Source organism: Microtus ochrogaster, chromosome 24 (assembly GCF_000317375.1).
Source record: "Microtus ochrogaster isolate Prairie Vole_2 chromosome 24, MicOch1.0, whole genome shotgun sequence".
Lineage (NCBI taxonomy): Eukaryota > Metazoa > Chordata > Mammalia > Rodentia > Cricetidae > Microtus > Microtus ochrogaster.
In genome coordinates this window covers 23,877,380-23,903,058 of record NC_022024.1, presented here as the reverse complement: position 1 = coordinate 23,903,058, position 25,679 = coordinate 23,877,380, and positions in this window count along the sequence as shown.

The following is a 25,679-nucleotide window of genomic DNA, read 5'->3' as shown; positions in this document are numbered from 1 at the left end:
ATGGCCTTGGGTTTTAGTTATCTTTCCCCATATATCCTCCTTTATCCCCCCTTTCCTTTCTCTCTCCATTTAATCCTCTTGTCCAATCTTCTCACCCCTGTTTCTCCATAATTATCCTAATCCCTTAATCTGTACCTAATCTTTGTGGTTATAGGGATTGGAGCATGACTATTGAGGGTGTAATCGCTAACATCCACATATAACAGCACACCTGCCATATTTGTCTTTTGGGGTCTGTTTATATCACTCAGGATGCAGTTTTTTTCTAGTTCTACCTATTTGCCTGTGGTTTTCCTTATATTTCATTGAATGGAGCACATTTTCCTTATCCATTCATCTGTTGATGGACATCTAGATTGTTTCCAGTTTCCAGCTGTTTTGAATGCAGCAACAATAAACATGGATGAGCAAGTATCTCTGTAGTAGGGCGTAGAGTCCTTTGGGTATATGCCCAAGAGTGGTGTAGCTGGATCTTGAGGTAGATTATTTTCAACTTCCTGAGAAGCCGCCACACTGATTTCCACAGTGGCTGTATAAGTTTGCACTCCCACTAGGAATGAATGAGTGTTTCCCTTGCCCCACATTCTGGCCACCATGAGCTGTTATTTGTTTCATTGATCTTGGCCATTTTGACTGGCGTAAAATGAAGTCTTCACTAGTTTTGATTTGCATGTCTCTGATGATGAAGAATGTCGAATGTTTCTTTATTTCTCAGTCATCTAAGTTTTCTATTTTGAGTATTCTCTATTTAGTTTTGTACAATTTTTGGTTTATTTGTTTTCTTGATGTCCAGTTTTTTTTTAGTTCTTTATATATTTTAGATATTAGCCCTTTATCAGATGTATAATTGGTAAAAATCTTTCCCCATTCTGTAGCCTGGCTCTTTGTCCATATTATAATGTCCTTTGCAACGTATGAGTTTTCAGTTTCATGAGGTCCCATTTACTAATTGTTGATCTTAGTGCCTATGCTAATTGTGTTCTGATCAGAAAGTCTTTTCCTGTGCCAAATGAGTTCAAAATGATTCTCCACTTTCTCTTCTGTCAGACTCGGGGTATCTGGCCTTATGTTGAGGTCCTTGATCCATCTGGGGTTGTGCTTTGTATAGGAAGATAAATATGGATCTATTTGCATTCTTCTACATGCAATCATCCAGTTTGATTATTAACATTTGTTGAAGATGTGGTCTTTCTCTCCCCCCCCCCAGTGTGTTTTTCTGGCTCCTTTGTCAAAACTAAGGCATTGAGGAACATATTCTAAGAAGAACCACAAAGTATTGCATTATCTTATTATATTTAAAAATTGCTTTAGAGTTCAAAATCACTATCAACAATATAAAATCTCATTACAATAAGCACAAAGTATCTTTCTGCCATTTGACTTTCATTGTTTTTTCCCGCCACAATTGTCTCCGGGGCATCTGTTTTGGGTTTCGGTGGTATTTGGCTAGAGACAATTTTACATAGACTTTTTCCGGATGCTGCTCATCTTACCATCCAGGTGCACATATGCATGAAAGCATTTGCAGGAGATAAAGAGAATCCTGTGATGAGTAGGAGTGGCTGGGATCTTTGATGACAACAGTGTGGTTTCTTAAAAGAGTGACTTGCTGCCAAATGGGATAGAGGTGGGGGGCTGTCGCCTCGAGGTGTTCTGTGCTGGCTGAGGCTGCAGAGAAGCCATTGTGCCCACCGGACTACAGCAATGCTTGGAAACTAGATGTTAGCCCCTCGATTTCCCAGGAAGTGGAGGCATTTAGGGGAAAACGCCTCTATACTGCTGGGATTTAATTGACCACACATGGTGGAGATTGTGAGCAGAAGAGCTCAGAGGATTACATTCAGTTCCTGCAAGGGAAAAGCCACCCAACGTAAACAGGAAGGAACAGCATTTGAATGCGAGGGATGGAACAAAATTGCTCTAATTTCTCAGGTGGAAATACTCAGGCGGTTTGGTATTTTCTTTATGTTTTCCTGTAGAAACGGTGGGGGTGGGATGGGCAGGAAAGCACAGCTAAAAAGACTGTGTTTAAAGCAAAGCAGGGAAAGCTTTAAAAATAGAACTATCAAATCTGGAAGGGGAAAAAGACTACTGCGAATTCATACTTCATAATTCATGCTGAATCAATTAGCTGTGGTGGATATGTTTTGCTGAGTGCTCATTAGCCATCAGAGCCACCCATGGAACCATCATATTAATCAATTATGACTGTACTTTCAGGTTTAGAATCAATTTGTTTATCTAATTAATGTGAGCACTTTTTATTGGATGCTGTTAGGGTTTCAAAGAGTGTTAACAGAACCGACAAAAAGAAACAAAAATATTATCTTAAAAGCTCCTAACAGGATAGCGAAAACAAAGCATTAACAAAACCTCCCACACAGAATTAATATGCTATCTGGAGGTTGTATAGATAGAGGTAAGGGAACATAGTCGTACACATAGGCAGCATTGTTTCCTTCGGTATGTGGAAGGTTTGGTAGGCTATCAACTCAGGAGTGATGTTATTAGTTAGTTTCCAGTTTTCTATTTGCTAATAGACTGTGACCCTGGGTAAAACACCTTGGCACCTCCATTTTTCTGTTTGTTATTATTTTTTAAAGAAGAAGAAATGCTGTCTCGACAAAGCAATAATAAAAAGAAGAAATTAGTAAATTCTCTCCCTGACAACCTCCTACAGGAGTAAGATAAGAATGATGCATCAAAGCACACAGTAAAAAGAAGTTAAATAATAGGCTAGAGAGCGATCTCAGTGGTTCAGACCACTTAGAGGTTTATACCCTCTTGCCGAGGGCCTGGGTTTCACTCCTAGCATCCCATGCTGGCTCACAAACATCTATAACTCTGATCAGCTTTGCCCATGATGCCCATATATACATGCCTGAAAACTGTTCTTAGCTGGCCGGTAATGGCGCAACACCTTTAATCCGAGCACTTGGGAGGCAGAGGCAGGCGGATCTCTGTGAGTTCGAGGCCAGTCTAGTCTACAAGAGCTAGTTCTAGAACAGGTTCCAAACCTACAGAGAAACCCTGTCTTGAAAAACCAAAACCAACCAAACAAACAAACAAAAAAAACCAAAAAAATCCTATTCTTAGACATAAAATGAAATAAATAATAAACCCAAGATAAACAGCCCTTTAAAAAAAGAAGTTAAATAATCATATATCAATTAAGAAGTTCATCAACACTGCTATCAGTGTTATGTTGGACACGTACAGTCATAGGTGAGAATGTGTTCGCCTACAATGCTGGCTGCTCCTGCTTAAGCAATTCTTTGTTTCTTTTTTGGTCTTGATGAATTACTGACAATATTATTGTTCTTTTAGGCCTTTGTAAAAAGTAAGCAGAAAAAAATCATATGTGTTAGGCAGCCAAGACTTGGGGCTGAGAGTCAGTTTTGGCTCATTGTGTTCAACATGTTTGAAACTGTCAACAGTTTTTGTTCTCTCTAATATTTAATAAGGTCTGAAGTTAGAAAGCAGAGAGATTGTCTTGTTACAGTGTTTGCTTCTGTCCCGTTGGGAAACGTCATCTTGCATGACATCGTTAATGCTGGATGGAGATGGCAGGGTGTTGAACTTGGGAGCAAACAGTGAACAGTCTCTCTCTGGGGCAGCCATATGGGCTGAGTGCTCCCAGGAGCCGACTAACCCCTTCTCCTCTCCAAACCCAAAGGCTAGATGGCTCTCGACAAATCCTGCGAGTTCAGGCATCTGGGGTAGCAGCAGTGAGCTGTGGTTCTAGGAAATCCCCTCCGTGAAAAACGCGTGGGGAACCTGTTCAGGCTCCTAGAGCAGAGCTAAAGAGGCTACAAAGGTGACCACCATGGTGGACTTCGGCTGTGTCTGTACAAACAGATGCAGCCAACTTTCTGGGGAGCTGAGCCTCCAGCCGGCTGACCTATAGAGTTCAGCATAAGAGAATGGTACTGTTCCCAGTGCTTCGCATGAGTTTCCATGCTTCCCTTAGCTTTTCCAACAAGTTTACTCCGCTAGGTAATCATCATCATTGAACTGATCATGACAAAAAAAATGCATTTTTTTTTTTTTGCTTGTTCTAAGGGGGAAGGACCAGCCTCATGAGAACGCAACACAAATTTCTACTTCTTGTTGATGAAAACAGTCAATTTATGGAATAGAAAATGCAGTAGGCTCATCCATAACAGAATAAATTATCTAAAAGAACTATGGCATCCTAACCTCCTCCCTCTCCTTTTTTTTCTGGTTCAAAGAATTAAATTAGGGTTGCTTATTGTGTTAGTTTGGGTTTCTATTGCTGTGAAGAGACACCATGACCATGGCATCTCTTATAAAGGAAAAACATTTAGTTGGAGCTGGTTTACATTTTTCAGAGGTTTAGTCCATTATCATCATAGTGGCATGTAGGCAGATGTGGAAGACTAGAGAAGGAGCTAGACGGTCCTACATCTTGACCTGTAGGCAACAGGAAGTGAACTGTGTCACTGGTGTAGCTTGAGCATAGGAGACCTGATAGCCCATCCACACACTGAGCTACTTCCTTCAACAAGGCCACACCTCCTTAGTAGTGTTGCTCCCTATGGGGGCTATTTTCTTTCAAGCCACCACATTTATGCATCAGGCTTGGTGAGGGGCTGTTCACAGGAACACAGGAAACTTCCAGGTAACTATGCCACTAAAGGCAATGTATCCCCTCCCCCAGCAAAACATCAGCTTTCTCTAAGGGAGGCCCGGAGAGGTCCTTTGCCATCCATGACTGAGTGTTGTTAGGTCTGGTCTTCTCCATGACTTATGAGGGAAATCATCATTGCTGTGAGCTATCAGCTCAATGGCTGTGCCTTACCCCAAAGATAGAATTCCACAACACTCCTCCTTTTCCTGTGACCCTTACGCTCTTCCTACCTCCTCTTCCATGGTGTTCTCTGAGTCTTGGATGGGGAAGCATAGATGTCTGGTAAGCAATTTATTCAGACTGTTTGCTACCTTAGGAAGAATGATTTTTTTTTAAATATTCAAAGTAGAAAGGCTTAAATCTAGCTGAGCAAATGCTGGGTAAGGTTTTACCTTTTTGAAATTCAAATTTTTCCTTAATCTTTCAAAAGTAAGGAATAATATTTATTAACCTTAGAAGGCTTATAGGAGGTTCAAGTAAATGGGAAAATATTGCAGATGAGAAGATAATGCACAGAGGTAAGCTTCTGTCCATTTTTTGTTAACTGATCAAACAACAAAAGGTGACAATTTTTTCAGAGGCAGTGGGATATAATTTATATTAATAAATAGTAACAGTGTTGAGCACTTCCATTTGTATTGACAATAAACTAGATAAATAAGCTGCCTCAAAATAACGTGAAGAGCTTATTAATTGAAAACTATAATTATGAGATTTTCACTATCAACACATTCATGTTAAACTCATCTGAGCTATGCTCCTTCATTTGATTTGGCTTTTTCATCTTTGTTAGTTTAATTTAATCCACAAAATAATTGTGACAGGCAGACATTTTTTTTTTTTTTTTGAGACAGGGTCTGACTGTATAGCTCTGACTATCCTATATAAACCATGCTGGCCTTGAACTCATGGAGATCTGCTTGCCTCTGCTTCCCGAGTGGGTGGTTAAAGGTATAGACCCCTGGCCTATTCTCCCTGTTTTAAAGATGGTGAACTAGAAGCTATCCAACTTCATTTTGTCCGTGGGCATTTACAAGAAAGTATGCTCAGACGGAACAATTGAAGACAAGGCCATGCTTTCACACTTCAATGGTCTACAAGAAAGCAAAAGAGGACCTTAGCAATGACCAGAAGAAAATCAAAAATACAAATGGGTTAGAACCAAGTAAGTGCAGATTATTTTTACAACTATGACCCTGTAATACAAGGGGAATCTTGTTGAGTGACCAAAACAGAACAAAACATGGTCACCCCAAAGGTGCATGCCCGGAGTCCCACAGCATGAGAGAAACACGCAGGACAACTGGGAAGTTCAAAGCCGCCATCATCATAAGCTCTCTCTTATGTCCAAACAAAGACAAGAACGCAGTCCCGCAATAGTTAATGCAGGGCCTGGGGAGAAGTAGCTTCTCAGACCCTTTACAAACACATTGGCTTTGCAAATAGCAACTGCCTTGCTTCTGAATGATGTAATCAGATGTTCTGGGTAGAACTCAGACGTTCCAGTACCAGGTAATGGGGTTCCTGGTGGAATATTGCCTGATTTCACAACGTTGTCTCTGCCAGGTAGACGCAGGCACCGGGGCATTTTCAGGGTGGTACAATTTCAGGACAGAGAATGTCCTTGAATGAGGAAGGGGAGGGCTGCCATTTAATGTTCAAAATGTCCTTCAGAGTGACAGGTCACCTACGGCCTGCATAATTCTTCACAGAATAGAGCCAAGGGTAGAGATGGCTTTTGTCTACGGAGTGATTCAAGAAACAGCTGTTCTCTTTGTTTGTGCAAGTAGAATGGTTTCCAAGGCGGGTGCACATGCGCCCAAAGATTGGCGGCAGACAATCAGCTAGGGCCCGGAGAGAAAACACTGCAACTACGATTTATTTTTGCCTAATAATGTAAGAAGGAAATGAAGTTTACTGGATGTGTAGAATGACCGGCACCCTTCTGTGACCTGTGTTTCGGGCTGTTTTCTGTCCCGAAGAGCGTGGAAGGTTTCCCAAGACAGGGAGTAGAGTCCCCCAAGAAAGAGGGCAGCAGGAACGGGCCGCCAGTCCCCTTTGTTTGCTTTCAGACTTTTGCAGTGTGAAACAGAGCCCAGACAGTAAATCTACAGATTATTCTTGTTTTAACTGAATGAATACCTACCACATAGATAAGTACCTTGGGAAAAGACAGAGCCGGAGACAGCAAGGGTGGGTGTTTGCCTGCTTGGCTTTATGACGGAGACAGGCAATGACTAAGTTAGCTCTGCTACTAGCCGAGTCATCAGAAATAATGTTTAAAATATTGACTTAAATCCGTCTTTGATCAATGGTGCTCGTGCGGTCTAATTTTATGTTGGCGTGACACAAGCCGGAGTCAGTCATCTTAGAGGAGGGCACCTCGATTGAAAAAGAAAGAAAGAAAGGAAGGAAGGAAGGAAGGAAGGAAGGAAGGAAGGAAGGAAGGAAGGAAGGAAGAAAGAAAGAATGAAAGAAAGAAAAAAAGCCTCCGTGAGATCTGGCTGCGCGGAAGCCTGTAGGGCCTTTTCCTGGTTAGTGATTGATGGAAGAGAAGCCCAACCCACTGTGGGTGGGGCCACCCTTAGGTTGATCCTTCATTCTTTAAGAAAGCAGGCTAGGCAAGCCAGGAAGAGCAAGACACTAAGCAGAGCTCCTTCATGGCTTCAGCATCAGCCTCTGCCCCAAGGTTCCTCCCCTGTTTGAGTTCCGGTCCAAGCTTCCTTCCCTAACAGTGATGTGGAGGTGTAAGCAGAATAAACCCTTTCCTCCTCGATTTGCTTTTGGTTATGATGCCACAGCAATAGTAACCCTAACAAAGACAGTGCTCAAGTTTATATTTAATTGCTATACTCTGAGGTTGCAACTTGCTCTTTTCAGGTAGGATAGATATGTCGTTTGCTAGAAATGGCTAGAACAAAGTAAGCCACACTAGGGCAAGCCAAAGCCATTTATGTCCCCTCTGCTCTGAGGCTGGATGGGATCAAAGTGTCAACACTCCTGGTTGCCCCTTCCACGGGGTCTTCCTGGCTTATAGATGGCCACCCTCACTGTCTTTTCTCCAATAATAACACTTTGACATGAATGGAGGGTGGGGCTAGACACAATTCAGCCAATAATAATGGCCACTGAAATTATTTTTGTGGACAGACTTAAGTCCCTATTCAGCTTAGCCAAGATTTTTAGAAATGTATTTATAAAAGTTTTGTACCCATTCCATTTTAAATTATTTAAAATTTGTACTTTTAGTAGTCTTCTAACTTGACTCATCCATTAGAAACTTTTTGTCTGGGGGTATGTTCTGTGACATAATTAGGTATTGTCAGTAATTTATTAAATTAACCAACATTAAGTGCCTTCCGGGAGCTTTTTCTTTAGGCACCTAGAAAAAAAAAACAAACAAAACAAGACATTTGCCCTTGTGGCGCTGACATTCTAGCAGGCAAAGAGGCTGATAACAAATCACATATGTGTGAGCTGAGGTTAAAGGACTTCTCCCTAGCTCTGGGAGGCTTGCCAGACACAGCCTTCCTCTGTCAGCCCACTTGGGAATTGCCCTTGCCTGGAGAGATCTACCTTACTCAAAGTCATATACCTGTCCTGCCAGTCCAGCCTGCCTGCAAGGTCTGGTCCCCATGGTACTGAAAGGGCCCAGATGTCTAATCCAACTTGTGCAGCTCCGAAGGGCCATCCAAACTTACGATCACTCTGGGAATGGGGCGGCTAATGGAGTCATTCAGGCTGAATCTCAACCCAAACATCCCCATTTTCTGTTCTCGAGACACATACTATTAAATAATGCTATTATAAATAGTATTTATGTTGCATTATGTCACTTTATGTCATATTATAACATCACAATGTACTACAGTTGATTTTCCATATCCGTGAAGTCTATATACATAGATTCAACTCATCTTACTGGGAAATGCTTCCAAAAAGCTTGCAACTGTATCAAACATATATTCCTATGTCTCCCCCTTGGCACGGTTTCCTACCAAGGTAATTAGGTTTATAGAAAGTTATTGTATTGGGCACTATAAATGATCTGCAGATGACATGAAGTACTTGGGACGATATGTGTCATGTTAACATGTAAACCAAAGACTTGAGCCAGGTGGTTGTGGTGCATGCCTTTAATCCCAGCTCTAAGGAGGCAGAGAGATCTCTGTGAGTTTGAGACCAGTCTGGTCTACAGAGCTAGTTCTAGGACAGGCTCCAAAAGATACACAGAGAAACTTTGTCTCACCCCCCCCACACACAAGAAAAGTCTTGAGCATCGGAGGATTTTGGTATCAAAGTGCATCTTGGAACCAGTCCTTGTAGATACCAAGTGACTATTATTTGCCTCCCTTATTAGAAAGCACTCTCTGGGAAATCAAGGGTTTGTGGGATCTTTTGTTTGTTTGTTTGTTTTGGAGACTGTCCACAGCTTCTAGCATCCTGCCTGGAAGGTCAAGTGCCCACGTGAAGATTCGTGAAAGCAGTGAACAGGCAGGCAGTGTGGAATGAAGAGATGCTCCTGAGATGAAATTGGGATCATTGGTGCACAGTCCCAAATGCAATGCTTCACACCCCATAGATGCCTAGGACAGTTGGTATTTATTGATTCCCGTGGTCAAATGGTTTATCACTCTCTGTTTCCTAAAAGCCATTCCTGTGATTCAATTTTTTGTGTGTTAACTCATCAAATGTTTATTGCCAAGCACTGCTTTAAGCGCTGGCACTAGAGGTGGACAAGAAACACCCCTTGTTCTTGAAGAGACTCCAGCTCCACCGGTGGGGTCCTGGTGATAATTTCTTAGCTAGCTGTGGCATTGCTTTTGGCATGTAAGCTAGTCGATGTGTGTGTGCTTTCCTCTCCAAAACACTCAGTGTGGGCTTAGCACCTGTCTGCAAATGATTTTCTACTTCTTTCATCATCTGGGCAAAATTTCCCCACCAAAATATTTGTGTGAATTGTTGGGTAACCAGTAGCTCTTGTAGTGCAGAAATGTTGACCTGAACTGCTCTGAGGAATTTTTTTTAATTTTCTAGCTGATTATTATTATTTTATAAGGCTAGGACATCCAGAAAGAACTTTTCTTCTAAGCAAAAATAAAAAATTAACTAAAGGATATTAAGGCTACTGTAAGAACCTTGCTATCTACTGACCATCCTTGAAGATTTAGCTTAGATATTACTTCTTCCAGGAAGGCTTACCAGGCTCAGCCAGCTACCTCTCTTCTCTCTTCCACTATGCCCAGCCACAGTGACTTTACTATCTTCTGGAATTCTGCTTTTGTCTTGCTTTGTTTCATTTGAGACAGGGTCTCATCATACAGCATTGGCTGGCCTGGAACTCACTATTTAAGCCAGGCTGGCCTCGAACTCTTAGAGGCCTACCTGCCGCTGTCTCAAGAATGCTGGGATAAAGGATGTGGGTCCCCATACCTGTCCTGGAAGTCTTCTTTTGAGTCTGCCTGCTTTAGAAGCTCAGACGTTCCTAAGGGGCCAGGACTCAATTCCTTAGTTATTATTGTGTCTCCTTCGTGATGGTGTTTGACACCAGGGGGTCAGTTGGGTTTGTAATAAGCAACGCTAGCTATGGAGCAAGCACTATGTGCTTTATGAAACCTTATACTGACCCACTGAAGTATGTGATATGATCATTCTTTATTTTACAACAACTCGGCTGAAGTCCAGAGATATTAAGTGGGCAAAATCGTCTACTGCTAATGATCCTGACAGAGGTTGAAGATAAACAATATGATGTGGAATCCATAGCCTTAATCTTTGCTACCCACAGATGCATTTGGGATTAATTTACACATGTAAAGTCTCTGTAGCAAGATAATATAAGCCACAATTTAAGCTTAATCCTCCCTTAAGTCCAGAAGCTTTCAGAGATGGGCTTTGGCCCTCAGAAGCAAAGGTTTTTCATATCCTCTGGACTAAAGAAAGCTCCATGGTTTACAGAAGTTGTTTTTGTACTGCTACGGTCTTGCTGAGAAAGGGTAACATGTTTAACCTTGGGTCTATCCATATCCTGATATAAAATACATAGTTAGGAATGACATTTTATGTGACTCAACATTTAGAGAGTGATTAATGTGGCTGAAGACACACAGCTGGTGAGTACTGGGCCAAAAATTTGGGTGTATATTATTTTCTCCTGTGTGCCACAAAATCATCTCATTTTGAATAATACCTCCCTTCGCCTAAGACTTGTGGTGCAGGAGGTATGCTGGGTCGTGGTTCCTCTTATTAAAACCTTCCTTCTTTCCCCATCTGGAACTCCAGTTCTTCTGAGACCAGAGTCCTCCAGCTTAGTCCCTGTGGTTGGATGTCTGCTACACTCTCTTTCTGGTAATTGATTTTGCTAAACTCTCGATAAAGGCAGAGGTATTATCTTCTGCTTCTAGGAGTGCTGTTGCCTGGGGGACCTCTGATGCCTAGACAGAGATCCATACATGGTCTCAGGACTGAAGCAACCCCAGATGTCATCTGTCATAAATACACAATGGATGTTTGAATGTAACTTTTGCAGCAAATGATCCTGTGGATTTGTGTGTGTGTGTGTGTGTGTGTGTTTTAATTTTTTTTTTAAGATAGGCTCTTATGCAGAATAGGCTGGCTCAAACTTTCCATGTAGCTAAGGGTGACTTTGTATCCTTATCCTTCTGCCTCCACTTCCCAAGAGATGAAGTTATAGGCACGTGCCACCACGTCTGGCTTGGTGGATGTTTTTTGAAGAGACAGACCTATTCTGTCTTCCTACTAGATCGTTGCATGCCGAAGAGTATTCTTGCTCTGTATAGATTGCCCTCCTTCCTGTCATGTTCTGGAAGTCTCCTGGATAACCCTCACCAACTAATCAAAACGGCTTCTCATGCTTGGGGTTGGGGTTTGTTAGATGCTCTGTGACTCTTGGAAAGAGTAGTGCAGCTCATATGAAAAAAATTTATTTAAATTATATATTATATATATACATACAGACAGACAGACGTGTGTATTAGAGGATTTTATTTATTTATTGTTTAGGTAGATAACACTACTATTTCTTATGACTCATTCAGACAACCTTAAATGTTTCCTCACCATCCTGTATTTATCTCCCTCCCCAGCCTATCTAGAGCAACGCCTTCACCCCATCGGATCTTTTGTACCCCGCTCATCCCCCCTCGATTGCCCCGCTTCCTGGCAATGCTCACATTTTACTTTCCTATTTCCTGTAGTTACTGCATGGGTTCACTCATATCTGAAGATTTGTGACTAGGAGCCTCCAATAAGAGAGAACATGTGACGTTTGCTCTTCTGGGTCTGGGTTACCTCACTCGGCACGATCTTTTCTAGTTCTAGTTTCTAGTCTTTAGTTTTGAACGCTCGGCCTAGCTTTAGGCTCATTCCTGGCCAGCTCTTTCATCACTTTCTTCATAGATCTAAAGTTTTAATTGTAGATGTTGTTCACATCCTTGTTTGGGTTCATTCCAAGGTTTTTCACTTCATTTCAGGCTGTCGTGGACGGAAGTATGTCCACGAACTCCCTCAATGTGCTTGCTATCGGTATGTAGTAAGGCTACTAATTTTTTGTTGTGCTGGCTTTGTATTCTGTTACTGTGCTGAAAGTGTTGGCTATTTCTCCAAGTTTTCTGGTGGATTATTTGGACTTTTTTATGTGCACATAGAAATAGTTAGATTTCTTCTTTTCCTATTTATAGTCCTTTCATTTACTTCTGTCTTATTGACCTAATTAGTGCTTCAAGTATCATATTGAAAATGGCAACAGTGGATAGCTATAGGCCGACTTTTCTGTCCCACAAGCCCACTCCCAAACAACCACACAGAGACTTATTACTTAGGCTTGTTACTAACTAGCTCTTATCACTTAAATTAGCCCATATTTCTTATCTATGCTCTACCAAATGGCAGTACCTTTTTTCAGCACAGTAATGATCACCTTCTGCTTCCTCTGCTTCTGGCTGGTGACCCTGCCCTCCTTCTTGCCAGCATTCTCTCAGCCTGGCTTTCCTGCCTAACCTCTTCCTGCCTAGTTATTGGCCAGTTGGTTCTTTATTAAGCCAATGAGAATAATACAGTATACAAAAGGCATTTTCTACAGCAGATAGCTTTATCTTGTTCTTGACTGTATTGGGGTTTCTTTAATATTCTCTATTTGGAATGAGGTTGACTGTGGGTTTATCTTATATAGTCCTTAATGTTGAGCTACATTCCTTCTGGTTCTGTTCTCCTCAGGACTTTTTTTTTTAATGAAGGCATTCTGAATTTTGTGAAATCCCTCTCTGCATCTATTGAGATGATCATGGAATTTCTGCCTCACATCCATTTATATGATTTATTATTATATTTATTAACTTACTGTGTATTAAACTCTCCTGCATTTCCAGGATGAAGTCAACTAGATCATGGTAAATGATCTTTTTGACATATTTCTGAATTCAGGTTGAAAGTTTTATTGAGAATTTTTGAATCTATGTTCACCAGAGATATTGTCCTATAGTTCTTTCCTTCCTTCCTTCCTTCCTTCCTTCCTTCCTTCCTTCCTTCCTTCCTTCCTTCCTTCCTTCCTTCTTTCCTGTGTGCCTGCCTTTCTGTGTGCATGCGTGTGTGTGTATGTGTGTGTACCGTTACCTGGCTTTATTTGGTATTAGAATTATACTTGCATCATAGAAGGAGTTGGAAGTGTTCCTTCTGTTTCTATTTTTTGAATAATCTAAGAAGTATTGGGTATAGATCTTATTTGAAATCTGGTAACATTCTGATTTAAATTCATCTGGACCTGAGCTTCTTTTAGTCAGAGGGCTTTTTATTACTGTTTCTATCTTGTTTGTATGTGTCTGTTTGAGTTGTTTATTTCTTCCAGGTTAACCTTTAGTGGTTAGAATGAATTTAGTGGTTTGGATGACTCTAGAAATTTTCTATTTTAAATTTTAACTTGAAGTATTCCCTTATAATACTCTGATACTTTTTTGGTGTGTATGTTGTAATGTTTCTCTGTTCATCTCTAGTTTTGTTAATTTGGACTGCCTCTTTCTTTCTTGTGGTCAACAGGGTCAAGCTTCTGTTGATATCTTCATCTTTTCAAAAACTGATGCTTAGACCTTTAATTTTTTTGTATTCTTTTTTTTTCACTCCTATTTCATCAATTTCTGCTCCGACTTTTATTATTGGGAGTTAAATCTCAAGGAAGAGTTATCTAAACCAGTTTGGCCTGTTTGTAACTTGATTGCTAATCAATGTCTAAGACCTCGCCCATTGTGGTTGTCACCATTTCCTATGCAGGGGGTTCTGGGCAGTTTATAAGAGGAGAAAGGTAACTGAGATCAAGTCAGGAAGGATGCCATCATTATGTCTTTTGCTGTTGACTGTGGATGTGATGTGATTAGTTGCTAGAGTTGATGCCTTGACTTCCCCAAAATAGTTGACCACAACTTGGAATTGTAAGCCAAATGAGATTTTTTTCCCCCCTCCATGTTACTTTTTGTTAGATGTTTTATCACAGCCACAGAAATGGAACTAGAACAAGTGACCAGCCACCAGATACAGATGCAGTCACATTCTGAGGAACTAAGAGCTAATAGTTATAATAGTTAATTCTTTGACACATAGACTTTTTTTTTTTTTTTGGTGTGGTGTTTCCCATGCACGCTAAACAGGTATTCTATTATTGAGCTACACTTCTAACCCCCTCAATATAAATCCAGCCCATAATACACATCATTAATCCTCTCCTTTTGTTAGATGTGGTCTAGGACTTAATGGGAACGCCTTTGAATCCTCATTTTGCTCCCCAGTGTTCTTGCCATTTCTTCTTAATTTGTACCATCTGCAAACTCAGTATGACTTCTGTCTAGATTCCCATTGACTGATGAAATTGCAGAAGGTAGCAAGTGATCCAAGAGCTCAGAAGTATGGCATTAGATAATGGAATCTAATTTCTCTTCTTGCTGCCTCTGAACCCTTAAGATATTCTCTGGGCTTTGTGACTGGCTTTCTGGCTGCCATTGCTTTATACACTGGTTGTGATTTAACAGGTGGGCTATATTAATCAACCCTTTAGTGCTATTCTAATAAAAGGGTCACTTAATTTGGTAGCTTGGATAATAGAAAAAGTCACTGGCTGAAGAATCAAGCTACTTAAATTTTTGTTCTATTTTCACAACTATCTGGATTACATAATCTCTTGGCATTTCACATTCTTCACTTAGAAACTATGTTATACTTAGTTATACTTCAGGCCTTACAGGGTGATGAGTATCATATTCCAGTGAATATGATAGATTAAGCTCTGCAGATATAGATGCTGGCCCTGCTTAGGTAAAAGTGTTGGGATTTTTACATTTTCAGCTTATTCTTGAACTAATCAGTTCCATTACCACAAAGAGGATGCTGTAACGGCCTATTTTTCACATGTTACTGTTCTATCAATTCTTTCTTTCTTGGCTCTTTTGAGGATCAACACCATGTAAATATATTTTAAAATCATAATAGGAAATCAAAATAGTATAAGCTCCAAAATTCAGATCTGTCCTAAGTTTATAAAGCATATTCTGAGGATATGTATATTAAGTTTGGACCCAACAGAATTATGAAAGTTAGTTTCAAGATCTTCTTGTAATGATCTTTTAAATAATATAGAAGAAGAATTTTAGAGTATATATTTCCATTAGCCAAATAATCAATAATTGGAATGATTACAATGGATGCTTCCTGTAAAATGAATTTCTGAATATCTAATTTCATTTTTATAGTCTGCTCCATTGAGATGTATAAGCTAATGTCTTATAGTAACCATATAGCATCATTGCATTATAAATATTGCCAAGTCACTCATGCGTCTAGGACAGAATCCAGGCTAGCTGGGCTGGGATGTGCCACAGATATACACCAAGGAGATTTAGAAGGCTTTGGGTGAAAGAAGGAAAGATGGAGGGGGCTTGTATTCATTGTACATCTGCAAGTCAGATTGTATGTGCTATTTAAATTTTATTTAATCCTGACAATTCTGAGGTAGCACATATATAGCAGCCGGGACTGGAGTGTCTCTAACAGTTAAAATGCCAACGTATTCAAAGTCAGCTTCCTAAATTATAAACCACGTCTGTTGATTCTATTTGTAGAAGATAACGCTGGAGAAAATTGTTTTTAAGATTAAGATGAAAAGAAACAAGAGGGAAATCCTGCACCTTCTTGAGGAGGGCCACTGTCACACCTGAGTACTGTCAGGTACTTAGTGCTCCTTTCTGCAGAATTGTCATTAACATTCTGTTTTGTTTTTTTTTTTTTGACAATGAAACTGAAGGCCAGAAAACTGAAATATGTGTTTTACATCATAAATGACACATATCAGGGTTTGTCTTAAGCTACCTTTGACTTCAATGTTGAAAATGCTGAGCCTGGACAGAGGGATAGTCCTTGCCACCTTCAGGACAAATCCAGGACCCTTCAGTCCCTCAATTTCTAGATTTCACCTTCCTTCCTCAGCAATCAAGCATGGCAGTGTCTTGTCACTCTGCCCTATGACGTTTTGTTTTGTTTTGTTTTCCGTGATGAGGAGAAAACAGTGTTGCCACAGTGGGTTCATGTAAGAATGTCCAGGAATAGAATGGAGTGCAGCTAGGGATTTAAAGCTGCCATTGTGCAAGATCTTTTGAAAACACAAACCATTCCAAGTTTCAGGTCTTTGCCGAGCTACAGAGGCAATGAAAGGACTATTAGGCTAGGTATCTGGAGATGTGGATTCTCCTCTGAGAGCTGGTAACTGGTCATGTGACTTAGAGTAACTGCCCAAGATTCCCTGCTTGTATTCCCATCCCCAGGAAAGTAACACACTTGGCTTCTATATGTAAATAATTCTACGATGTAGGATTCCCCTCTGTATGTTGTGATTACCATTGGTGAGTAAAGAAGCTGCCTTGGCCTTTTGATAGGGAAGAACTTAGGTAGGTGGGGAAAACTAAAGTGAGTGCTGGGAGAAAGAAGGGCGGGGTCAGGGAAAAGCCATGGAGTCTCTGCTGGAGACAGACACACTGAAACTTTGCTGGTCGTCCACAGCCTCACGGTGATACACAGATTAATGGAGATGGGTTAAATTAATATGTAAGAGTTAGCCAATAAGAAGCTAGAGCTAATGGACCAAGCAGTGATTTAAATAATATAGTTTCTGTTTGGTTATTTGGGGGCTGAGCTGCCAGGCACCAACAAGCGGCCTTCTTACTACAATTCTATTTTATACCTTTTATTTAAACACATGGTCAGGCTTTGACACGTGGTTATAACACGTGACTATGACACATCCCTTGTGTCCTGGGAACTAAGTTGTAGTATTGGTAGTGCTCTCCCCATCTCTGTCTGTGTATTCTCCTTCATGGCTCTCGCCAGAGCACTTGTTTTTACAACTGGGATGAGGCACACGGAGAAGGAAGGCGTTAACTTTGGTCTCCTTGGCATTCTTCTTGAACTGAGTAAATGAGCCATGTGGCTTGTGCAATTGCCACAGAGTTTATACCCAACAACGGGCCCCAAAGGGTTACTCATGGCTGATCCTTGACCCTGTAAAAGGCCACCATAAAAATCCTCCAGTCAATCGGAAGCTGTCAAAGTTCATTTCTCAATGAGTCATCTGTTACTGTCATAAGAATACGTTAAGGACATGTCGAAAACAGGTTATTTTTATGGCAGCTAAATTTCAATAAATGAACAAACAGTTGTCGTTCAGTGATTGCAAAGAACAATGACACGATATCAAAGCCAATCATCCTGGCATCCTTCAGGAGTGTTTAATGAAAGTCTATCATTCAAATACCTTTCCAAGCTGAGATAGCTGGATCACTGTGAGTTTGAGGCCAGCCTGGTCTACAGAGTGAGTTCCAGGACAGACTCCAAAGCTGCCAAGAAACCCTGTCTCAAAAAAAAAAAAAAACCAAAAACAAACAAAAATCTTTCCAGTTCTTCCAAGTGCACAAGGATGAACAGCCTTTGCTAGTTTTGTGAAGTCAGATATGAAGGGAATAGGAAGAGACCCTGGAAAAGACTAGTCTCAATTTTGTCCTTTTCCCTAAGTCTTTAGTTTTCCTTGGCATCTTTTTCTTCATTTGTAAAACAAAGCTTTTTTTTTTTATGACTCCCACCAAGATCTGATCACATCTGTTCTCGATGTTTGTGATTTGTGAACTTAGTGGCCTTAATGTGGTAAGATCTCTATGTCTTTCTAATGGTTGGGTGAAAGGGCACTTTTGTAATATGCTTTAATCAACAAATGATAGTACTAAATTGTCTAATAATGATATGCTTGCACTAGGCTTTTTGATGTGTCTGATTTCTTTCCATACACATATCTAAACTATCCAAAACCCAGCACTTTGATGAACTTCTGCTAGATAATTGCTAGCATTTTCAGCGACTCATCTATGGAAAAGTATTGTCCTGTTTTCTTTTGCAAATGAGCTTTACATAAAACCTTTCTGAAGCCGTGAAACACAAAGTTTGTAGACATAAAAGCACTCTAATGAAAGTCAATTTCTTCCCAAAATGTCGCTGTTTGTATGCAAATAAAAATATTTTCTGGATCGGGTGATGGACATCTATAATTAAGGAACATCCTCTTCCCCCTCACCATTTTCAGCAAGAACCTCAACATCGTCATCAGCAACAACAAAACAAGTAAAAGTCTTCTGTATTAATACTCTGGGAATCTACTTATATTTCCTTTGAAAGCACTGGGAATTCTGAGGGAGTCACTGGCTGTATACTATAGCATCATAACAGTGACTTGTAACATAGCTCCTTGGTAAATGGGTCAGAAATAAATCCATTATATTCAAAAGGGCGGTTGACAGGCTTTGCGAGTTTGCAGAATTATGAAGGAGATTCAGATTTAGGCAACGAGGCCAACACTGACATGATAATAGATAGCTTTGTCATAGCTATGGTTATTCATAAATCAGATCCTTTGAGATGGCGAAACAACCACATCCTAGCCCAGTGGCTGGGCAAATGTTTTGTGGCCGAGTACCCGGAAAGATCAACTGCAGGTTGAGAGTTTGATCAGGTTAACAAACAGAGGACTTGGATCCAGGCCCTGTGAGGGAAGGTTGAGAGGCATGGTGTAAACAGTAATTTGACATGGAAACCGCACAAAGGTCTGTTAAAGAAACCATTCTTGTGCAATGCTTACGGTCAGAGCTCATCACCAACAAGGCTTACACATGGAAGGACAGCACTCTGAATTAGCCTTTTAATTTTTTTTTTACTTTAAAAAATCAAATACTGTGTATGGATAATTATGGCTATGGGTTGTCATTCTAGATCATTCCTTTCAACATGAAATGAAGTTATGAGTTTCATGAACACTTCCTTTTGGGCCTCCTAGAACCCTAAATCTTTCTAAATCAATAGTTTTATATGGTATCTAGATCTCATATAAGATATAGCTTCCTAAACATCTAAACCCTACCCTCAATACCTATCTTATATCTGTTCTCCTTTACTAGAAATCTCTTTCTATTTTTTATTGATATAAGACCTGCACATATAGTACATATAGACCTGTACTTGATAAAGTATGGTGTTTTGACACATGTATATACTGGGGAATTTGAGTTTAGACTATCTACCACCTTAAATGTTGTATCATATCTTTATGGTGAATACATCTAAATCCTCTCTCTCACCTATTTTTAAATAAAAAATAGACCATTTTAAACTTATCCTTTCCTGTGGTGTATGAATCTGGAGCTAATTCTTCATGTATACCTATATGTTCTTATATGTACTTCAAGACCCATAGCACTGCAACAGAGCGAGCTCCACCCTCTTCTTTTTAAAATTTTTGTGGCCATAATATTTTAATGCTGTCCATGTCTCTAAATAGTCAAGAATTCGTGTCACATTCCGTCATTTGTCCCCACCGTGGGGATTTGGGCATGTTATTTGTTATACTAAATTGGAGCTGGTAACTTCTGTTTCCGATTGCCCTTCTAAACTGGCACACCATAGTGACACGTGGGATTTGTTAGACAAGCTAACATTCGACCTTTGTGACTGCAATCACGAGACAGTCCATGAATCCAGTCTATGCTATTTCCTTTCGTTATGACGCCTATCTGTGTGTATCCAATTTAGAAGCCAAAGACAGCAAAAGCCTCTTCTTTACATGATAATTTTTGGTAATTTTTTTTTTCCAAGACAGTGTTTCTCTGTGCAGCCTTGGATGTCCTGGAATTCACTCTGTAGACCAGGCTAGCCTCAAACTCACAAAGTTCTGCCTGACTCTGTTTCCTAAACGCTGGGATTAAAGGGGTGTGCCCCCATACCCAGCTACTAATTTCTGTTTTTTTTTTTTTTAATATCTAACTTGATTTAGAAATCCGGTTACATTCTAGAATGTAAAGGATGTGATCTTTCCAAAAAGCAAGGTTTAAGTCACCAACTTGGAATTAAGCCATTTCTAACTTGTTCTTCTGACTTGAGCAGATGACCCCAGATGCTTGACCTTCTGCTTTTCTGTGGAGTCTAGAGGAGGCAGACTGCGGTCTTGACTGACCAATGCTTTAGATGAAGACTCCAGCCTTTTCCTCTCCCATCTCCCTTTCAGTTAAGTTGGAGTCACTGTCATTGTTTTTATCTGAGCAGTAAAAGACACACAAAGTACCTTGTGTCGCATTTTTGCCAGGACATGTAGGGAGAGAGGGAGTGCTACCCTCATTGGTTGTTCAAGAGTTCAGAAGTTGTAGGCATAAAATAGGAGGGACTGAGTACTGTGGACCGGAAACACACGTCTACCCAAGTTAAGCCACTGAGATCTGGGGTTTGGTATTGCGGCAGCTAGCATTAATTATTCTTACTTAAATAGCAGACAATCTATCTAAATGTTATGAAATTATGGGAGAAATTGGCTTCATTACCTGGAACAGAAAGTCTCATATCTAACTTTGAATTAAAACCCATTGGGGGAGATTTTAGAGGGAAAAATATTTTATTTCTGGAAATTAAGATGTACTAAATTAAAATGTAGGATAAAGGACACGGATCAATTTTTTTTTTTAATCAAGTTCTTCCCATGATTCTAGACTATTCCATTCAATTCTACCCTTGTGTGGCTTAACATCAAAGTATTTTCTGGGATGGCGAAATGGAAGATCAAAAGGAATCTGAGGTTTTAGAGTGATAAGGGGTGGGGGTGGGGAGGGTGCACACAGGCAAACTATGACCCCTCTGGCTAAATCTGGCTTCCTATTTTGTTCTATTGAAACCCAGCCAGGCTCACTTGCTTACCTATTGCCAAAGGCCTCTTTCACGGCCAAGGCAGAGCTGTGTAGCTGCAGCCTGTGACCTCAAGTGTCTCCAAGCCTAATAATATATTTCCCATCTGGCTCTTTGGAAAATGCGTTGAGACTGTTGATCTTCTCAGCCCCCCTTCAGGAGAAAGGTTCCCGTGTTTGGCTAGACCCTGCTCCCCAGGGTTGGACTCAAACTCAGAGCGCTCTTTGGTAGAATGAGCGGTGGCAGTTACTGAGTTTCAGCTCAGGTGCACATAAGAGTACGCCATGTTCTAGGAACAAAGTCCGACAGGCTCTTGATTTCTTTTTCAGGTTCTCAAACCAGCAGATACACAGCCCCAGTGGCGCTGCTGCGCTGGTGTTACCTAGAAAAATCTGGAGATGTTCTCAAGAATAGAGATCATCATTTCCAGATACATTTGCGTCTCTGAAGTTCTAAAGGAAACTACAAAATACATTAATAGTTAGTATCACTGAGTCACTTTCCAGTCCCCAGCCTCCTCATAGTCCAATTTGGATTCTGCTCAGTTTATATCACAAGCTTGATGCAAACTAAAAACTTAAAAATAACCCATGCTTAAATATATGCACGTCTAAATATGTACATTTCAATGCACATTTAAATATAAAAGTTAAAGCTGTCAAATCCAGGAAATTCAAATATAAAGTGGAATTCTGGGAGATGGCTATTAACACTGGCTTCAAAAGCAGAGATTAAATGGCAAATCCTTTAGCTTAAAGCAGTGGTTCTCAACCTTCCTATTGCTGGACCCTTTAATACAGTTCCTCATGCTGTGGTGACCTTCAAGCATAAAATTATTTCCATTGGTGCTTCATAATTTTGCTATTGTTATGAATCGTAGATATCTGTGTTTTCAGGTGGTCTTAGGTGACCTCTGTGAGCTTGGAGAACCCAGTGGAAGAGGGAAAAGATGGGTTGTAGGAGCCAGATGGGTTGAGGACACCAGGAGAGCACAGCTCACAGAATCAACTTAAGCAGGGCTCACCGAGGCTCACAGAGACTGAATTGGCAATCCCAGAGCCTTCATGGGTCTACGTAGGCTCTCTTGGGTGTTTGTTGTGGTTGTTAGCTTAGCATTGGTGTGGGACTCCTAACTGTGCTAGCAGGCATTGACTCCGACTCCTTCATCTTCTCTTGGGACCCCCATCCTCCTCTTGGTTGCTTAGTCCAGCCTTGATATGAGGGTTTATGCCTAGTCTTGGTGTAACTTGTTGTGACATGTTTGTTTGATATCTCTGGGAGGCCTGCACTTTTCTGAAGCGCAGCAGAGCCGCAGTGGATCTCGGGAGAGGGAAGGTGCGAAGAGAATAGGGAGAAATGGAGGGAGGGTAAACTGTGGTTGGGACATATTGTGTGAGAGAAAAGACTAAATTAAAAAAAAAGACAAGACAAAAAAATGGGCGGCGAGGGGGGGGGGGAATCGCAACCCGCAGGTTGAGAACATCGGCTTAAAGCCTCACCCTGGTCCTTTTTCCGTTCATCATTCTAATAAGTAGCCTTTAAAGACTGGCAGTCAGAAACCTAGGAAATCACAACAAGGAAACCCAATATCCTTGTTTTCAAGCGAACAACTGGGAGAAATTGTCTGGGGAAAGAGGGGAGGGGGCTAAAACTTCTGTTACTGCGTCACCAAGCTCCACCTGGCTCTCTCAGAGCACCTTGGTTGGAATCTGGGTCTGGTCCACGGCAGAGCAAATGCTGAAGTCAGAAGCCAACACTCCCTTGCTACGGGGCCGCAGGAGTTGGGATGCACGAAGTTCTCTCGCCCCGTGGAGAGAAAAAACTTATGCTTAACATCTGCTCCCCCCCCCATGCTAGTTTAATTTATGTAAGTTCTTGGAGCCAGAAAAGAAAAACCAAAGCAGAAAGCAATTTCATTACAATCTTAATGGGAATAATTGCTAACATGTGCGCCTCATTTGGCTTATTCCGTCTTCGTTCACTTGTTGTTGGTTAATTGAGAATGGCACTCCCAATTAAACAGCTCCTAGAAGCATGGAATGGCTAATTGTGAGCAGGTCAGAAGCCCTCTTTGTCTTTGAAAAGCTCTCTTAACTTCCCAGGGCATGTCTGCTTTGGATTGAAGTCGTAACCCGGCATTGAATGATTGAAATTCAAGAAAATCCTTTCATATTATGGTTCAAATAAATGAATTTATACTTCATGCCGTGTGTTTAGCAGGTGACTGAAACCATGTGCTCTTTACCCAAGTTACTGGAGAATTATGTGTAAGGGATTTGAAATTGGCTGTAAGCACCTTTATAGCTAGGGGCAAAAAGTGTTGTGGTTGGTACAGCAGGCTAGAATAAGAATAGTATTCATTTGGATCACTGGGATGACTTGTAGTTGAATTTAAATAATTTCTTTAAATAATGTGTATTTCTTTCCTTTTTACCTATGACTTTATTAATTCACAGGCAAACATACATTGGTTTGGTCAATTACTATTAACACATGGCTAGGCCAAAGAAGATGTGTCTAAAAAGGCTTTGGCTAGTAGGGTCTATGAATTATATAGTATAATTTGGATGAGGACATATATTCTTTGGTGGGATGATCACTATATGTCCCTGAGACAGATTTCTAAGTGTTAGGTCCATGGGGGTCGAGCAAAGACGGGGACAGATCGCCAAAGTCTAATAAACCAGAAGCAAACTTTATTCCAGGAAAAAAAACCCAAAAAATTAAAAAGATTAATCTCCATGGGGCACAAAAAGCTTCTCAGCTAGCTGAGACCACAGTCAGAGATGGATCTGTAAGGCTGTGGCAAAGGCCGGTTTCTGAACTCCTCCTTTTACAGCAAGCATTAGGCAATTACAAAAGAATCTTTGCTATAGCAGGGTAAAACTCAGATACACATTGCCCTTCTTTGCAATTTCCACTAACAGAGTCTTTTAGTTAAGCTAGTGTTTGTATTTAGCGCATTGTCTTTCCCTGGTGTTCCTTGACAGTGTTTTACCAAGACTCTGCATCTCCCCTGACACTGCCAGTTTCACATGGCAGGGAAGGGTATGGGACAACATAAAACCACAAAGTCAGAAGTCATGTACATCCCATCATTTAAAAGTTAACTCAGTTCACATCAGTTTCTGATCACGAGTGGCCAAGGGGGGGGCGTGTATCTAAAAGCCGATCCTCAGTTTGTAGAGCGACCCTAAGTTTGCAGAGTGAACCTAAGTTTGCAGAGGACTGCTTCAGCCTTGCAAATAGAGCTATGGGTTGTAAAGGAAAGTAACCCACTGTTAATAGCTAGTCCTTAAGCTGCCGAGAAAGCTGCCGACAGTCTGCTCTCATTCTCCTAGACTTACCACTTTACATTTCTTTATTTCTACCTTTTTATTTCTGGACTCTACATTTTTATATTCTTATTCTTGGACTCTCCAGAAGCATTGTGCAAAGAAGCTGTGGTGGTTTGAAAGAAAATGTCTCTCCCCTTCCCCCAAAGGGAGTGGCACTCTTAGGAGGTGTGACTTTGTTGGGGGAAGTGTGTCACTGTGGGGTGGACTTTGGGTTCTTCTACGCTTAAGTCATTCCCAGGGAGACAGATCATTTCCTACTGCCTGTAAGACATAGGACTCTCAGCTCCTTCTCCAGTGCCTCATCTGCCTACTTGCTGCTCTGTTCCCCAGCAATGCACCGAACCTCTGAAACTGTAAGTGAGCCACCCCAATCAAATGTTTTCCTTTATAAGAATTGCCATAGAGGTCATGGTGGCTCTTCACAGCAATTGAAATCTTAACTAAGACAGAAGTACACTCAGTAAAAGATGGTTTCTAAGGGGTGAGGAGAAAGCTCAGGTGCTTACCCTAGAAGGACCTGAGTTCAAGCCCCAGAACTCGTGCCAAAACATGTCAGGTGTGGTAGTGAATCCCTGGAATCCCAGCACTGGGGTGGCAGAGACGGGCCGATCCTTGGGCACGTCTGAGAAACTAGCCTAGCCTGAATCCCAAACTGCAAGCCAGTGAGAGGCCTTGTCTCGAAAAACAAGCAAGCAAGCAAACAAACAAACAAACAAAAACCCAAAACAACACAGCAATGGCAAAAATAAAACCAAAACAAGACAAAGCCCTATGGTGGGCGGTGGCCGAGGAGCAGCACGCGTGAGGCTGTCCCCTGACCTCCATATGCATGCACGTACACATGAATACACAGCCACACATACACACCTATACACGCGTGTGTCCCTAAACATGTGAACATGCACACATACATACCCACAAACACACAAAACATGCCATGTGATGGCTGGATTTTTGGTGATTCTTATTAGTGGAAAGTGAACGGTGCTGGTGAGAACCTTTGCCCTCTGGGTGAGTGTGTCTGTACCAAGCACACAGAAAATAAGATGCCATTCTTCTGTCCTTCACCTTAGCCGAGCTGAGTACCGATGCAATTGATCACTGCTCTTTGAAGGCACTTGTGGGTAAAGATGGGCCTGGATGATGGAGACGATGACACAGCCCATGCCAGGCTGCAGATCTGACTTTCTCTTGACTCCCTGTCAGGGCAGCGTTCGGAGAGGTGAGTCATCGTTGTCTGTCTCTTGGCATTGACCCATTTGGACATCTCTTCCATCTCTGACTTCAGCTTCCTGCTCGGCCTCTTTTACTTTTGGAGACTCATTTATTACACACGTAGGGTAGGGATGTAAAGTGATACATTCCCTAATGAGAACAGAAGAATGGAATTAAGAATCATTTAAGAGTTCTCTGCCTTCCTTCCTTCC